Raw genomic sequence first — 15,530 nt, 5'->3', positions numbered from 1 at the left:
TGGGGGATTTTATCACCTTTTTCCATATTTATTCAATGAAATAGCACGGTTTTGTAATTCTCCTTAAATTTGTGCTTAAGTGTGAAAACATGCTTTTTAGGCCCTTAAATTGGTGATTTTAATTCACTTTAATTCCATCCGATACCTTGATGTGTTTGTTGAGTAATTTCAGGTTCATAAGGCAAATATTGGATAGAAGAAATGAAGGAAAACCATGCAAAGTGGGAGAACTCATGAAGAAATGAAGGAACAGCAAAGCTGTCAACCATGACCTCTTCGCACTTAATCAATCATAACTTTAGCTACAGAGGTCCAAATGAGGCGGTTTCAGTTACGTTGGAAAGCTAACATCCGGGGCTTCAAAAGGATATAAAATTTGCCATAGTTACCTGGCGTTTAGAATATGATGCGTACGCGTGGGTTGCTGCACGTGACTCACTAAAGGCAACTCATGGCCAGCGATTTCCGAAGTATTTTGGCCCCAATCCAACTCATTTTTGATGCTATTTCATGCATAATTCAAGCTTGGGAAAAGGGAGAGCACTTAGTTGTAGAATTGGCATCATGTAGATTAGTTTCTAGAGAGAGAAGCTCTCCCTTCTCTCTAGAATTAGGGTTCTAGGCTAGTTTGCATCTTAGATCTAAGTCCAATTTCTTGATTTCATCTTGTCTCCTCTACAATTTCTTGTTTCTACACTTGAATTCTCTTAGTTTGTGATGTTAATTTTACTTTCATGTCTCTTTTATGCTCATGCACTCATGTTGGATTTGGATCTCCTTTAATGAAATTTGATATTTGATGCCCTTTTATTGTTGATTTGAGTTGTGATTTTACTTTCTTTGCAATTGGCAGTTGGTAGATTTTACTATTTCTTGCATATTTACCATGCTTTTCTCTTATGCCTTCCAAGTGTTTGAAAAAATGCTTGGTTGGATGTTAGAGTAGATCTTGAGCATTCTTGGCTTGGGAAGAGTAATTAGGCCATCTTGAGTCATGAAAACCCAACTTATGTTGGTGATCTAGAGTTGTTAGCTAATATTGTTTCCATTGACGCTAATATTTTGCTAATTTAATTAGTAAGTGATTAGGACTTTTGGATTGAGATTAGCTAGTCTTATTAGAGTTTCTTCGAGTATGAGGATAACATGATACATTCCTGCATCGTCGGGGATGATGTAATAAGATAAATTCTTGTTTATTTTTGTGATATGATTGGTTAGTCTTGTTTGACGTTCTCCCTATATGAAGATAACATGATACATTCTTCCATTTGCCGGAGTTGACTAAATAGGATGAATTAATCATTGCATGACTAGCTTGCCATGAATGTCTCTCTTTGTTAATTGCCTTCTTTAATTGATTGCTTGATCTACTTTTCTTGTCATTTAAATTCTCGCCCATTTAATTTCTTGCCTCTTCATCAATCAAACCCCTTGTTCCTTCATAGCCAATAATCATTCACTTCATTGCAATTCCTTGTGAGACGACCCGGAGTTTAAATACTTCGGATAATTCTTATTTGGGGTTTGTTACTTATGGCAACCAAATTTTTTATTAAGGATTGTTGGTTGGTTTAGAAACTATACTTGCAACGAGAATTTATTTGAGAAATTATAAGCCATCACAACAAATTCTTATATCAAAATGGCGCCGTTACCGGGGAATTGCAATGGTGCTATGTTATTGGCTATTGTATATATTGTGAATAGCTTGATTTTTGGTTTGTTTGTTGGTTTTTTGCTAGTTGTAGGATTTTTCTCTCTTTGTCCTTGTTAGACTTTGTTTTTGTTTTCTCTTATCACCATGAATTCTCATCACCTTGGCTATGAGTTAGGTTCAAACTATGTTGTAGGAAATGGAAGCTTCAATGAGAATGTGCATCAAGGATTTGGAAATCAAAGATGGGAGGAGCCCCAAGCTTATGGACAACCTTCTTGGCAACAACCTCCTTCCGAATCGAGTTTGACAAGAGTACTTGGGGATATGACTATTCTCCTCCCGGAGATGCGCAAGGACCAAAAGGAATTTTCTTCCATCCAAGCTGTTCAAGTGTCACCCCAACATGACTACTCTCTAGATTCTTATGGGTATAATCCAAATCCTAATGCATACCAATCTAATGTGTGTGATGACCCTTATTGTGATTGTCAACCACAACCACCACATACATATAACCATTTCCCTCAACATAGCCCTCAACAACCATACTCACAAGCCTCATACCACCATCCACCCCCATATGACCCCAACCCACATCTACCATACCAACCACCATATGAACCCTATCTAGAGCCACCACCATTCCAACACCAATACTCCCAAGAACCACAAATTCCATAAACACCACCTCAAGACTTTCACCAATATGAACCACCTTCCAACTATAATGCCTTTCCCTCAAACATTAAACCCTCTCTTCTACCACCACCCCCCAATGAAGCCCTCACGCAAGAACTAAGAGATCTTAACTCTCATATCCAAAGGCAACAAGAGGGGACGGAAAAAGAGTTTAAGGAGCTAGAAGCCAAGATGGCTATCACAGTAGAAGCCGTTAGTCACATAACCTCCTACCTAAGCTCATACATCCCGAGTACTCCCATTGTTGAATATGGAGAAGCAACCAAAGAGCTTGGTGAGGGAGTGAATTTGGAGCTCCAAGGTGAGGAAGAGGAGTTAAAGCAAGAAGTGCAATAAGGGGAGGAGGTAGAGATTATTGAACAAAAGGAAGTAGTGGTTGGGTATTTAGGATATGTTGAGTACATAGATGAATCTCAAGTTGAAGAGCCTTCTTCTACAGAGTTTGGAAGGGATGTTAAATAGGAGAGTGATGTTAAGAAAGTGGATAGAGAGTTGAGGGAAATCAATCAATAAGTAGAATCCATCATTAGTGATTTTTTGTCCATATTGATCAATCCCCTTGATGATCTTGTTGAACCTTCTTCTATTGAACTAGAAAGCAATGTTGAGGAGGATGTGCAACCTCCAAGGCATATTGTGAGTGAATAATTGGAAGAAGTGTTCCAAGCAACAAGCCCTCCTATCTATGATGATTCCGCATCAACATATGATCTTTTTGAGTATGATGAGTCCTTCCCCACCATGCTTGAAATTAATGATGAGGTGGACTTCACTAAACCTCCTATTTATGATTTGAGTGATGGGGAAGAGATAGAAAAATTTGGTGAGGAAGAATGTGACCTTGAGGAAGATTGGCAAGAGGTAGAGCTCGAAGAACCTTGCCAAGTTGTGGACGCCTCTAGAAGAGGATGGACCGGAGTGGAGCGTACTTTGTCAAGACCGTTGGGAGCTCCTCCACCTAGGTTGTCATCTAATCCTTTGTTTGAGTGGGTAAAACTTCTAATTTTTAGCTTTATTATCCCACTTGAATTTGGTTTGCTTGAAACGGATGGCCAACTTAGGGCACTTTGCGGAATTAAGCGTAAGAGGACGATGTTTAGTGGTTGGCGTTGTAAGTCTAGGCTCATTATGGTTGAAAGCTCAAAATTGAGGAGCATGGATTGGTGTAGTACTCGATTAGATGGGTCTAGGAGGGGAGTTTGGTGCTTTCATGAGAATTCGACCTTCTTACTACCCGAAGGAAATCAACGTGATCAACTTCAAAACGGGTGTGAAAACAAAGTATGGGATCCCGGATTACAAGGTGTGGAACAACCTTGGGAGCCCATGGTTTGTGAAGAACTCCATCAAAGCTTGGAGTTATTAACTTTGAATGATGAAGCACGATGGAAGTCCAAGCATTGGTGGATGTTCAAGGATGGATTCAAGCACAAGCCACCTTGATGAAGAGCTCTCCATAAGTCCAACTTAAGGACAATAAACAAAAGTGCTAGGTGGGGGACAACCCACCATGGTAACATATTTCCCTTTTTCCTCTATGTAAATATTGGTAATTTAGGTTTAATTTCATGTTTTGTTTAGTTAGTTGAGTTTAATTGGGAGTCTAGTAGGTTAAATAAGGTTTTATGATGTTATGGTAGTTGTTTGGAGGTTTGGAATGCTTGGTTTGGTGCAAGAACATGGAAAAACTTTGAAAAACAGAGCACCATCCATGCGTATGCGCGCTCCACGCGTACGCGTGACCCAAGTATTTTGAACCATACACGTGCACGCGTCATGCACGTATACGCATGGATTGAAAATTTTTATCTCCAAGCCATTTTCCCCGAGAGTTGCATGAACAGCACGCGAACTCTGTGCGTTTCGCACAAGGCTATCTACGCGTACGCGTCGATCTCTAAATAACCCATCGACGCGCACGTGTGAGGCACGCGTACGCGTCACTCCCATTTTGCCATTTCCAACTTTCACACACTTCTTTTCTCATCTTCTTTCCATTTCTTTCCTTCTTCTCTCTTCCCTTCTTTTCTTTCCACCCTTCAAACATCATCAAACACTACCAAACACCATACAATACCATTTCTTTTAGTTAGTTAATTAGTTTAATTTTGTTTAAATTTTATTTTCCATTATAAGTGTTGGATTACTAATCTTGTTTACTGTTTACTGCTGCTGACTAGTAATAGGATGTTATCTTAACATCAATTTTGTTTATATTCCTTGTTAGATTCTTTGTTGAGGTTATATTTGGTTACTTGGTTTAGAACTTTTCATGCTTAATGTTTTTGAATACCAAGTACATGTTACATTGCCTTCATGCATCTTAACTCTTTGAATTGCATGTTTTGGCCACCATGCATTCATCATCTATTATTAGGCAGTTGTACATTATCGATGCATTGTTTCTTAGGTGTTGCTTATTCATGATTGACCCTTATTCATACCACCTATTTCATGCATTGAGATTTTGGAATTGTGAAATTGGATTGAAAGCTTACCTAGTGACATAATTTTGAGCTTCCTAAGCTTTGTGGACCATGCTTGCTATGTGATTGATCTTAACTCTTATATCTCTTTTCTCTAAGTTCCATAGCACTCATGTGTTCCACCTCTATGTCACTTAGGTTTTGCAACAACTTCAATATGTGTCATTGTTGGATGTGTGAGCTCTCTATACCATTTTGCTCACCAAGTTTATTTACACATCAATCAATGTCCATTCCTTATCCACTTCACAATTGCTTGACTTTTAGCTTGAATGCTTTCATGCTTCTTTATTGCTTGTTGGGTTGTCTTAACCTACAAGTTTAAAGCATCTCAAGCACACTAGAATGAGTGAAGTGTATGCTTTCTTTTGTGTACTTGTGACATGACTTTTTATGCTAATGTGTGTGTATTCTAAAGGGCGCCTAATTTAGAACACACACACTATTCTCTAATGTCACATTAATTCACTCACTCCATTCTAGTGATTTATCTCATTCCAACAATTTACGCTTCCTGGCTTTTGTATTTTCTCATCTTACGGTGTTATTTTATATTTTTCTTGACTGATGCCCCATAAGCAAAAAATGGAAGCAGGAGGAAGAACACGCAGCACCGGTTGATCCGCCAGCTGAGGATGGCAACTCGGAGAATTGCCGTATCCACTTGCTCATCTTTGAATGCACCGAGAACGGTGCAAACTTTTAAGTGTGGGGAGGTCGTCCGACCAGTCGGCATTTTTGAGTGACGAGTTTCTAATCCCAACACTTTTGCATTTCATTTTTTAGGTCTTTTAGGATTTTTAGTTACATTTTCTTAGTTTGCATATATAATATAATAAGCTTAGCCAAAATAATGAAATTTTTCAAGAATTTTATCTATAGGGTACCCCAATCGATTAAAAAAACTTTTTTTAGAACTTGCTTGAACTATATGTTGTGGAACATGATTTTTGAGCTAAGAACACAAGCATGTGAGACTTGAGCCTAATTGTGTGGTTACATCATACAACTACTTATTTTCATTCTTGTGTGCATTATTCTCTTTTTATGATTGCAATCCTTGATTTGTTTGATTCTTTATGTCCATTATTTTGTGTATACATGCACTTATATGATTGAGGCCATTGTTTCAAATAGCTCACTTACCAAAATAGCCATACCTTTTATCTTCCATTGTTAACCAACTTTGAGCCTATGCTAAACCCATTTCTTCTTAATTTTAGCACATTACAAGCCTAAGTGAAAAACAATAAATGTCCCTTGTTTGGATCTTTGATTAGCTTAGGCTAGTGAGAGTGTTTATCATTTGATTTTGGGAGAGTTGGGAACATTCGGTAGAGGTAAAAGTGTATTCTGTGGTTTTGTTGAAAATCATGGGAATTGGGTACGTACTCATACATTGCATGTTAAACCATATGCATTTATATTCTTGTGTATATTTTTGTTTGAAGAGAAAAAAATGAGAAAAACAAAAAGAAAAAAAAAACATATATATATATATATATATATATAAAAGAAAAAAATAGAAAAGAAAGGAAAAGAAGAGTAATAAAAAAGGGGACAAAATGCCGCAAAGTAAAGTTCAACAAAAATCAATGCATATGTGTGGTGACCTGTAACGACCCAATTTTCAGTATGTCTAGATCATACCGGAAACTGAGCGCTACCAACTTGTCTTCCTAATTATTATCTATTTCTTATTATATGAGCCTGATTCGTTATTAAAAGTGTAGTTATTTTGCGAGGTATTTTTTTTTTTTTGAAAACATTTGTATTAATAAGTAGAGTCACTCATAATCAATTCACAAATGATAACAGATACAACAGTTATAAACAACCACACTTATATACATCTCAACACAGTTAACAACATTCAATAATCCAGCCTTTATTTAAGTATAGACTTTTAGTTAGAACGCCCCTAGGTATAGCTAGATAATAACTATATACATATATATATACATACAACATCCCAGGCCCTGACCTATTCAAGAAATCCATAAGATGGCGCCCAGGCTAGCCTAGACTATATACTCATCTAGTCCCTCTAAACTACTAAAGCGAGAGAAAGTGTTATCTAGGTCTTCAAGACTCAAGTCAGGTGAAATGTCATCAAATGGTGGAAGATCGTCTACCACTCCTCTGCACGATCATACATTGCTATATGACATCTCACTGGTACTCCATCAAGTAGTCACATAACAGGAGTCTCGTACACAGGGTTTAGGTTAAAGTTCACCTACAAACGGGATGCAGACGTAGGCTGGTCTCACAGTATATACATATTAACAGAGAACGAGATTCACCCTAGACTCAGACGACTATCTAGAGCAGAATTCTCTTTGCAAATGGTCATCAGCGAACTACGGAAAGATACTCATGCTTCCATCTGAAGGGGGAAGGGAGAGAGAAGGGGGTAAGAACTGGGGAGTTCTTAGTAAAGCCGGGGTTATTAGTTAAGCTCATTAATTCTGAGTCACTTAGCAGACAAATAGCAGAATACAGAGAAGCAGTAAATAGAAGATACAAATAAATGAAGAAACTAAGAAATCAGAAAGCAGAACACAATAAAGAATACAAGAAAATAAAACACAGACACAAAAAATAGAATACAAACAAAGAAATCACACATTCATACAACAATCATAATAGCGGAAATGCACAACCTAGTATGATGCATGTCTGTCCTATGCAGGCCATGAGCTCACGTGTCGGTTTACACCCTGCAGCCCGACATTACCTAGGAACTAGTCCTAGATATGGCTTTATCTCTGTAGGTGAACTTCAGCCTACAGAAATAGCACTCTGGTAAGTGAACTTCGGCTTACAGGAATAGTCTAACTACAACACAACAACTTTCTGTACGTGAACTTCGGCCTACAGAAATGGCACCTCTGTAAGTGAACTTCGATTGACAGAAATGGCACCTCTGTAAGTGAACTTTGGCTTACAGGAATCACAACTCTCTGTAGGTGAACTTCGGCCTACAGGAGCAACACCCTGAGATACACAATTGATATTCACTGTAGGTGAACTTCGGCCTAAAGGAATAACAACTCTCTGCTTATTCTATGAGGTCAAACACACAACTATATAGCTTTTAACGCTTTTCCTTTCTAACATGTCTGCAAGTTTCTAATCCTTTTTCATTACCTGACATACCTCAATACCTTCTCTTATACCTTTTCTTAGGTGTTTAGTAAAGAGAATTAAGAAAATCTGGACTCAACACTGCCTTCCTGAGTCTTTTAGGAAAAACTACCTTTTTATCAATATTTTATTATTATTAATAAAATAATATTATTAATAAAATAATATTTTAATATTTTAATATTAAAATAATAATATTTTATTCAACTTTTAAAAATTACTTTTTGACCCCTGAACTTTTTGGAAATTGCACTTTGGCCCTTGAACTTAACTTTCAACCCCAAACTTTTTAATAATTGCATTTTGACCTCAAAATCATCAAAATAAACGTTTTCACATACTTCCATAAACCAAAAATATTTTTCCAAAAGTTCATCAAATTTCAGCTTGATTTTCAACCAGTTTTTCAAACTTTTTGGTAACCGATTTTTACCTGATTTTGACCAAACCAAAGAGCAACATTTCAGCCATCAAATACACATAAAAAACACATCAAATATCATGAATTTCATGGCTAGAAAGCCACGTTTTCCAGCAGCAACAACAACAACTTCAAAACCATCAATAGCTTGATTTTCAAGCATTAAACAACAAGGTCTCATGATCAAACCATCACACAAACACTCAAAATCAAGCGTCAAGCAATAAGATCTGATTTCACACTTCAAGAACATAGCAAATCATTGATTAATTTACCAAACCTTACCTCCTTTGCTGCTGCCAAGAGTTGAACCAAAAACAAGCTTCCAAAAGCACTTTTTTACCTATTTTAACATCAAAGACAACTTTAGAACCATATGAACCATGAAGGCTGAATATTCGTGATGTTGAAAAGAAGGTTATTCTCACCTTAAATCAGCTAGAAATCACATTTTCTTAGAGCTTATGGTGAGTGAACAAGAGATCCTAAGAGAAACATGAAGAAAACATCATTAGCTTGATTTCTCCACCATGGCTGAAACTTCAAGGAGGAGGAGCAGCCATCATACCTTGATTTACTCCTTGAAAATTGTCATAGAAATGAAGAAGAGGAAGAGATGAACACTTTGGTTGGATTAGATTTTTGATAGGGTTTTAGTTTGAGAAAGAACGGAGGTTGAAGCTCAGGTGTTCATGGAAGTTTCATGGAAGTTCTTCCATTTTTCTCTCAAGAAATTTCAAAAATTCTAGCTTGTATGGAAGAAAAGTTGATGGTAATGATGAGCCTAAGGACCCATGGGGTTAGGATAAGCATTATCTTAAAGTTTGGTGTAAAAATATCTCAAGAAAGGATAATTACTGAAGCTAGATGTGTTAGAATACAAATTTTTCTTACTTTTCCCTTAAGAAACCTTTGCTTGGAGAGCAAGAAAGAGAACATGTGGTGGCTAACTCTGAGAGAGCCACATGTCATGAAGTGCTGACTCATCAGAGTTTAATAATAAAATATCATTCTGAAGATAATTACTAAAACTAGATACATTGGATTACACTACTAAAGGATAAGCATGAGTTTTACTAGTATAAATGATACTAGTAACATGATAATCATGAGGATAAAAGATATATGATGAAGCATTAGCATAGCTAAGTTCATCTAAGAATGCCGGTATTATCCATTACCGGTAGATTTCTAGCTCAGTTATTATATTAATAAATATAGATCAACATTAACCACAGTAAAAGAAATAAAAATATAATATTCCAAATAAAATAATAATATATGAATATTATATTAATGTACTTTTTTTCTCAAAATTCAAGACCGACTCGTCACATAGAGACTAACCATGGAAATCAGAATTTTGAAATTCGGACACGAAGTGGCTCAAAAATGCAACTTTTTGCGTTGTGCTTACTTAGATCAAGAGGGGTGTCTGGTGCAGTCAAGCTGCTGACTCAACAATGATGCACATAAACTTGTCTCTCAACAAATTTCCTTCGGCAAGTATACCAAATTGTCGTCAAGTAAAAACTCACAGTAGAGTGAGGTCGAATCCCATAGGGATTGATTGGTCAAGCAACTTTAATTGGAAGAATGTTCTAGTTGAGCTAAGCAGAAAGTGAGTTGAGAATTGCAGGAAATTAAATAGCGGGAAAGTAGATAGCAGAAAATAAATGACGGAAAGTAAATTGCAGAATCTTAAATGGGGAAAGGAAGTTTAGCATGAAAGTAAATGGCAATAAGTAAAGAGAATGGGTAAGATCAGAAATGGGGAATTCATTGGGCTTAGGAGATGTTGCATTCTCCGGATCAAGTTCATTTTCATCTCTTCCTCAATCAATGCTTGGCAATCTTAAGTGATTGAATTCCAATTCCTTGGTAATTCAATCTCTCAAATCAGATCAATAGCCAACTACTTGGTCTAATTGCTCATGAGAAGAGATGAAGTGTGGTCACTGATTATACCATATGTATTTCCAAATCAAAGTATTGGAAGAATTATATGTCACCATATCCGCCCAAACCCCAATTTGGTCCAACATGAGAAAACATTTCTAGCATGATCTCTTCATCCCTTTTCCAAGGTTCAGAAGAGATCCAAGTATGAATAGCTTCTTTTCCAAGATAACTACTCAATTGGATGAAGATTGAAAGCTTTCTAGTAAAATCAAGAGAAAAGAAAGAAGAAGGATTATGAAAACTATTATTGATCCATCAAATTACAACAGAGCTCCCTAACCCAATGAAAGGGGTTTAGTTGTTCATAGCTCTGGGAATGGAAAGCAAAGATGGAGAGTACATTCTGAAAATTAAACTAGAAGTGCAGAGAAAGTAAAATACAGAGAGTAATTCTAATCATGCCCAAAAGCTCCTTTTTTCTCGTTCAAAACTCTCCCTATTTATACTACTCTTCTGATCTTCTAGTTGGCTCTTCAAGTCATGGATATGGGCCTTTGGATCTTGAGTTGAAGCAGTTATCTTCTTCAGTGGGCTCAGCTTTACTTGCAGAGAAAGTGTGAAGTAGGTAGGGACTTTAGCATAGGGCGTTAGTGGTGTTAACGTTAAGTGAAAATGTGGGGTTTAGAACGTTAGTGACAATCACCTTTTTCACTAATGTTCCTAACCCAAAGTGGTCCACGTTAACTTCAACGTTAGTGGCACTAACGTGACCACTAACGTTGACCCTTGGACCTTCGCAAACGTTACTGGGGTTTAACTTTTTCAATAACGTTGAGAGTACCCCTTTCTCCCTACGTTAGAGTTCACGTTAGAATAGTTAACGTGGCCTTTAACGTAGGATTGCCAAATCTTCGAGAGCGTTAGTGACACTTACCTTTGTCACTAACGCTTCAGAACGCCCCTACTTCCCACGTTAGAGTTCACGTTAACTAGGTTAACGTGACTTCTAATGTGGTATTGATAGCCATCTCCAACGTTAGTGACAAAGGTGAGTGTCACTAACGTTGGCTCATCATCCCTCTTCTCCACGTTAGCTTCCACGTTAATGTAATTAACGTGGCAACTAACGTGGCTCATAGTGGCTCAATCCAACGTTAGTGACAAAGGTGAGTGTTACTAACGTTGGTGATTCTTGCTCCCTCCACGTTAGAGTCCACGTTAACTAGGTTAACGTGGCTTTTAACGTATCCAATATGGGCTTAGTCCAACGTTAGTGACAAAGGTGAGTGTCACTAACGTTGGCATCATCTTCTTCTTCCATGTTAGAGCTCACGTTAACTAAGTTAACGTGGCCAATTGCCCCTTTTGGAACGTTAGTGGCACTTACTTTTATCACTAACGTTGGAGTTCTACTTCTCTTCCACGTTAACATAGTTAACGTGGCAACTAACATGGGCTAAGATGGCTCACGAAGGCGTTATTGGCAATCACTTTTCTCATTAACGTTGCAAGCTAGCCTTCATTCCACGTTAGTAGTCACGTTAGCTACACTAACGTGGCTACTAATGTGGTTCTTCCTTACTTCCTTTATCGTGAAATCAAGCAATAAAGTGTATCAAAGCTCTGATCCAAGTTATGAGACATGCATCATTCAATTTGTCCTTTAATTCATGCATAATTCTCATGAAATCATGTAAAATTCACAATGTTTGCTTGAATCAAGATGTAAGTGATTATTTACCCAAAACTTGCTTATTTCCTAAGAAAATGCATGAAACTACCTTAAAACCATAAAGAAAAGGTCAGTGAAACTGGCCAAAATGCCCTGACATCACATCACCAAACTTAAAGCTTGCTTGTCCCTAAGCAAGTACTGGAACAAGAGAATGATGAATGAAATGACAAGATGAATGAATCATTATTGTGGAAGTCATGTTCTTGGTTTTATGGGGTTTCATGCATAGCAACTTAGGTTCATTCTTTTACTGGCTTTCAGACCTTTATCATGCCTTGGAATACTCACTTGATTGCACCCTTTTGAGACTTTTATTTATTGATTCCTTTGTCTTTCCAAGGTTTATTTCATCCTTAGGCTAAGTGTTCTGTGAGGGGGCGACTCTTTAAGATAAGCTTTCACCCAACATTCCCGAACCAGTTGGTTCAAGGTGCTGGGTGTTGAAACACCCCGAAGGACTTACTCCCTCAAGTCTCTCTCCCCCACACATGCACACCACAGGCACATGGTTTGTTATTTTCTTTCCTTGAGGTCTTGGTGTCCAGTACCTCTTTGAGTCACTAAATGTTCTGTAGCAAGGTTGCTCTTGATAGTGGATTTTCAGTTGATAATCCCGGGTTAGTTAACCCAAGTTACCAGGTGATGAAGCACTCCTAAGAACTTATTCATCCAAGCAAATCCTTGGTACAAGAGCACCACAGACACATCCCTCAAGTTTCAAGCCCTTGGTGCCTAGCCTTATTCTTTATTAACTTTTCTTTCTTTTTCAACTCTCATTGTTCTTTTCCTTTTTCTTATTAGGATCTTATTATTTAGCTAGTCTCATGGGGTGTGTTTCAAGTATATGATTCAGGACAGATAGTTGCGTTCCCACCTTGTTGGTGAACCAACTTAGCTAAGTGATTACTACACCATAAATTTAAGAACCTACTCCACAACTTGAACATCACTCTGGTCTTTCATAACATCTCTTTTTATTGGACTTAAAAGGACAAGCATACAATAAGCAAGATGAGAATGAAAACAGGCAACTTGAACCAGCAAGCATAGACCTAAGTAGGGAGAATACTAAAGAAAGAATTGAAAATTCCTAAGCTACTATGGAAGCATGTTCTATTTCATACATTCCTTATTTAAAAGACTTGAAAAAGAAAGATGGAACAATGAGGGAACTCCACCACCTTTTACTCATGGGGTTGTTCGCGCTCTCCTTCTTGTTTGTCCTCTTTGTGTCCACTTGTGCTTCCTTGCATACGTGCCAGTCTAGCTTTTTTCCAATCTTCAAGTGCCTTCCTTACTGATTCATGACTCTTTTCTACCCTATCTCTTTCTTCTCGTGCTAATCCATCCTTCACTTCTTCATAGCTTATGATTCCCGGATGTAGTATAGACAGTTGTCCGACTAAGTATCCGAGCCTGGCCAGAGTGTTCACCTGGTGTCCAGTCTGGCTCATGTAAACTCCTTCTGAAAACGCCCTGTGTTCATCGAAGATGTGCTTGGATGTTGATTAGCTTTTGGATGGCTTCTTGTTGTTGATCCTGCCTTTATTCCAACCTGTGGAAGGATTCTCCCCATTGTTTTCCTTGCTCCAGTTGCTGCTCCATCAATTATCTTTGCCACTCCCCTTGTTGATTCATCCATCTAGATAGTGACTCTTCTTGACAGTTTATCAACTGTAGGTGAAGCTCTTTCTGTGCCCCTTGATTTTCCAAGCATTGTCTAGATAAGCCATTAATGGTTCGTAATTAGGACTACCATCTATTCGGGATTGATAGCTTTCTTACTTGAACGGTATGGTTCATAGCTTCAACACCCTCATGATGCTCACGGGACTAAAATCCACAGTTACTCCTCTCCCAAAGCTTATATAAGATTCCTCTTTCTTATCATACCTCAATGCGTTTGCGTAAAACTCTCTTACGAGCATTGTATTTATCCTCACGGTGACTGGATCGGTGAGGAACTCCCATCTTCTCTTTTCTACCTTCTTTGTGATTTCGGGGCACTCAGTTTTCTTGACTTGAAAGCCTAGCTCATATATGATCTCCTTATCAGCCATCCATCCAAATTGAAGTGCATGGTAGAAAGTTCTAAACTTCTTTTCATCAAAGGGGCGTTGCTCCATAGGCTCCTTCCCCTTTCTTCTTTTAGAGCTTGATGATGCCATGAGTAAGAGTTGATGTTTGAACGTGTTGAGGGGTTGTGGATGAGTGGTGGAATTTGGTTAGGTTTGGATAGGATGTAGCTTGAAGAATTGTACTTCGAGAGTGAGAAGTTTGAAGAAGTGGTTGCTGGAATGTGAAGGGAAGTTTGGACTAGGAATCACTTATGTAGGAAAATGATGAGTAAATGAAAGGTGTGGATTGATGGGGTGGTTGTGTGATGGACGGATAGGGTTTTGCATGGGATGAGCACAAGGATCATCAACTTTATGATGGGGTTGGTTCAGTTTCCAAGCTTGTTCTCCTTCCAATGTTGCATGGCAACAATTTCCAATGCAATCCCCTTGGAGACACGTGTATAATCTTCTCTTTTTGTGGTGGCCGAACCCTTCAATTGCCCCATCAATTCTCCTTCAAAATAAAAGAAATGTGATTAAAAGAAAACTTGTGGAAAGTGGCGGCAAAATTTAAAAGACAAGAAAGAGTAACTACTTTTTTTAAAATTGTTGTTGTCAACTACTAAGTGCTATTCGCAAAACCAACTGACTAATTAAATTTCCATGTATGCAACCTTGGTGACACCAAACTTAGTTTGTGGCAATGTGGTGTAAGATGATTTGTTCAAGGTGCTAAGAGTGACATGCTATGAGCTGCATTCATGTCCTCTTAGTGTGCCTTGAACACCAAACTTGTTCTTCACTATATGTTGCATAAAAGGATTTATTCAAGGATATGTCAAAGTTGATTTGCGATCCATGAATCTTGCTTTATTAACTACTTTAAAAGCATGTAAAACATGGGTTGCCTCCCATGAAGCACTTCTTTAGCGTCACTAGCTTGACGTTCTTCCTTTGTCAGGGTGGTTGGTAATGCTTCAAATCTTCCCCTCTTGCAGTAAACCTGTCTCCATTGGCTTCATCAATGATCTCTACATGTTCTAGGGAGAGAACTTTGTTGATAGTAAAAACCTTAGGTAACTGAGATGGGATGGTGGGGAGATGAGGTGGGATATCTAGGAAGTAAGCTGAGATCACTTTATCCCCTGGAGAGAAATCTTCTGTAGGGATCTTTTTGTTCCTCCATCTCCTTGGTATCTTCTTCTTTATTTCTCTTGCTGTTATCCTACTCTTTATGGTCTCTTTTCCTAGGGGGATTTTGTTGCTGGTCCCATATGATTCTGGTGGATTTGGCTCCACTTGAGTTTCCTTTAGCTGTGACAGCTGCTGATTATTTTGTTCATCACCCAAAGGAATTCCTGAGTGTACAGCTTGTGCCTCAATGCTTGTTTCTCCCACCATCGCTCTGTCATGCTCT

Source organism: Arachis hypogaea, chromosome 17, assembly GCF_003086295.3.
Source record: "Arachis hypogaea cultivar Tifrunner chromosome 17, arahy.Tifrunner.gnm2.J5K5, whole genome shotgun sequence".
Lineage (NCBI taxonomy): Eukaryota > Viridiplantae > Streptophyta > Magnoliopsida > Fabales > Fabaceae > Arachis > Arachis hypogaea.
This window is presented reverse-complemented; position numbering follows the sequence as displayed.